Consider the following 3,386-nt stretch of genomic DNA (forward strand, 5'->3'; position numbering starts at 1 on the left):
CTTCCGGCCGCGCCGCCGGAAGGCCCGCCCCCGGGCCGAGGCGCGCCCGGCCCCCAGGGGACGCCGCCGTGACGTCACGCCGCGGCGGTGACGTCTGTGGCGTCATTCCGCGGCAGCGGTGGCAAGGGGAGAAGGCGCCGCTAGGCCGCAGCGACGGCGCGGCCCGGGGGTGTCCGCCCGCCTGCCCGCCCGTCTGTGCCCCGCCCTCCCGAAGCCGGCGGGCCCTTGGCTGCTGCTCGGCGCAGCCGGCGTGAACGACGAGGCCCAGCGCCGCCCGCCCGCCGCCCTCGGCCGGGAGACCTGCGGGGCGCTGAGAGCTGCCGGCTTGGGTTTGTTTCCTCCTTGGTTTAACCTCAAAACTGCAAGGTTTTACGCTGCCTGCATCTCATGTCCGAACTTCCTTGTTTCCTAGGAGCCCTTGGCGCGACTGCCTTAGCGTCGGGAAAGGATCGACGTTGAGGTCGCCGCCAGAAAGTGAGCGGAGCAACGGTGATCCCAGGAAGACTGTCAGCTCCTCGGTTCCAGCTGCGTTAAGTAACCCCTCGGCCCCTTTCCTGCCTAGATAAATAGCTTTTGCCGGGCCTCTTTCTGGAAGCCTTTTGCAGCTGTCTTGGTGCACAGTGAGAACGGTTTCTTCATTGTCCTGGCATTTCAAACTGCAAAGGGAACACAAAAAGCCACCAAACCTTACCTGTGTGCGCATGCAGGGCAGTGGCAAATCAGGCCCCAGGATTAGTCCCATCTTCTCTGGATCTGAAAGTCAGCTGCTATAATTAAGTCTGTGTCCGTGAAAAAATTCTGGAGTGGAAGCTAGCAAAGGCCTTTGAGCTCCCGGCCGTGCAGCTGAGGGACAGCCCTGTGCAGCTCCTTCCTCTGGCGGCTGCGTAACACGACCGCCGGCTGCTCCCCTCTGTTCCCTGGTGCCCGTTTTGGTTTCTGTCACTCGGGCTGATAGGCGACTGCTTCCACTTTGTGCTAGACTCCGTTCTCCCATCTCTGTTCCCATAAGCTTGTGGCGATAACTAAATTAAACAGAGATGTGGAATTGCAACACTCAGCTCTGTACTTTGGCCGACTCCTGTTTGCAGATATATGCACATTTTAGAGTGTTCTTCTGGGCAGTGGTCTGGTCCAAGGTTAGTTTTCCAAACATGCTGCAAGTGCATCTCCGTGTCGACCCATTGACCTGCCTGCTATTTCTGCCCAGGGCGCTGCTGGGACACGGCCTGAGATTTTGTGACACGTCTGTGGAATCTCTCATGACACTGTCACATGTTCCTGTGACTATGATCAGAATAAACATTTTGTGCCTGAGCAAATGCAGAGCAGCCCTGATTTTCCAATGTTTTAGCAAAGCTGGATTCCTATTCTCAGGAAATAAGGCATTTTAAGGCAGTTTTATACCTTTCCAAAAAGCTAAAAGGTGCATTCTTTTGCCTGTACTGCAAAAGGAACAAAGCACCTTTATACATAAATAAAATGAAAGCCCATTTTATTGCTATGGAAGAGAACAGAGATTGAAATGGAATTTGGAAAGGAAATGAGAACGGGTGGTGGGGACTGCAGTTATCACTCACTGCCCTTCAYGTGTGCCTTGCAGTGTATGCACGTAGCCGGCATCGACTGACTTAACGTCAATGAAGTCTCGGTAGGTGTCTGATTAGTGTGTTTTCACAGTTTTAATGTTCACACGTGTTCATTTGTACATGCTGCACAGCGGTGAGACGTTCAGAGTGGGGAGAAGAACCACAGGATGGCCGACTGCAGATCAGTCCCGACCCGGTGCACGTGGACTGGCTTAGCCCAGGAGCGGGAGGTGACCGGCAGAGCAGGCAGGAGAGCACAGCGGGCTGTGCACCGAGTCAGGAGTGAATTGCACCGGCAGAGCTGCGCCCCGCGCACCACGGTCGTTTGCTCACGGTAGATAGGAAGGTGCGTAGAAGTTATCTACTGTGCCGTTGCCTCAGTGTACTGGCTATTAAAGCAGAGTAATATTTTATTGTAGCAGATAACTCTTCCCACTGCCTACCCACTGGCAACAGGGTGCCCAGGCTTTGAGCAACACAGGAAACTAGTGATTTGCATTTGCAGATCTTAAAATAAAAGTGAGGTGCAGCCAGCCCTAATATTTCCTACTTGCAAGGAGAGAAGAAATGGCCTCTGAGGTTGAAATTATCAACATCAGTAAGCCACGTTGCTCAGTTCTGCCACGTCACCTGTAGTTGCAAGCCCACCATACCCTCTGGGGCTCAGGAGTTACGCTGCCTTATTTGGCTGAACTCTGACCTCATCGCTTTCCCCATTTCCGAAAGCGGGGGTGGAAAGGTGACCTTTCTGATTGGAAAGCACACCAGGGAACCATGTCTCCTCTGTTACGATTACACTGCTTGAGCGTGTAAGCAAAATCAAGGACAGGAAAACCTTTCATTTGGTAGCCGGAACTGGAAGATAGTTCTCAGCACGGGCTTCATGCCTAGGAATGGGAGCGCACTGAGTCCCGGCTTCCTTAGCTCTGCTCCTTCGAGCAGAAACCAAATGTATGTTAGAGGGGCAGACCCCATAGATACTTCATTGCACTGGAGCTTGCTATAGAGAGAGCTACAGAGGAACGGACGGAAAGAGAACGAGAAGGATGGTCCTGGCTTTGCAGGGAGCCATCAGTCTGGTTTTTGCCACTGGGTGGGCAGTCTGCCTATCCGAAGGGATGCTCCACAAAGCTAGCTCTTCTCTTCCGGCCTCGCAAAGTGAGCAAGCCTCGCTTGTGCCAGTCCTCAGGTAACGTGCTCATTTTGTGGCTCTGCTCTGCCCTAGCTTGGCCGACGGAGGACTCTGTGCGGCGAAGAACGTGGTATGCTCTAAGGTTACCCCTTGGTGGTGTTTCCACATCTTGCCATGTGACTAATTCTAGTCTTGTGACATGGCAAACCCACTCCTGGCGCCCCTGCGTGGTATCGTGGCAGGACCCCAACCCTGTGTATCCCAGGCACCCCTTCTTGTAGCATAAGGGGCTTATGGATACCCTGTGGAGGGAGGGTGCTCCTTATCCATGGGGAGCTGGAGCTGGGAATGAAACCATTGCTGATGGCTCCGTGGAAAGCAGGAGGCAAGAGATCCTGCTTCATATCAACCCTTCGAGAGCATCCCGCAGTATGAATCACATGAAACCTCTCCAGAAAAAAGCAATCAGCGACAACGTCGCGTGGACGAGTGAGGTTTTCTGCTCCGCACACCCATGTTCATTGGAGTGGTCCTTCGTGGCACCGTGATTCCTTCGTGGAGGAAGAGCCCGGGTGGAGGGAAGGGGAGGAGAACGGGACGAGCGCCCGCGATGTGCGATGCCAGCGGCGAGCAGAGCCCCCAAGGCCCGCGGCGGCCCCAGCGCGCCC

The 3,386-nt window shown here is 54.8% G+C and overlaps 1 long non-coding RNA gene across 1 annotated transcript; it reads left to right on the top strand.

Moving 5' to 3' along the window:
• Positions 1-55: 55 nt before the first annotated feature.
• Positions 56-1,323, top strand: LOC112962073. Its single transcript, XR_003252195.1, has 2 exons — positions 56-329; positions 413-1,323. It is a non-coding gene; the product is annotated as an uncharacterized LOC112962073 (long non-coding RNA).
• Positions 1,324-3,386: the final 2,063 nt, after the last annotated feature.

Source organism: Apteryx rowi, unplaced genomic scaffold (assembly GCF_003343035.1).
Source record: "Apteryx rowi isolate R43461 unplaced genomic scaffold, aptRow1 scaffold_141, whole genome shotgun sequence".
NCBI lineage: Eukaryota > Metazoa > Chordata > Aves > Apterygiformes > Apterygidae > Apteryx > Apteryx rowi.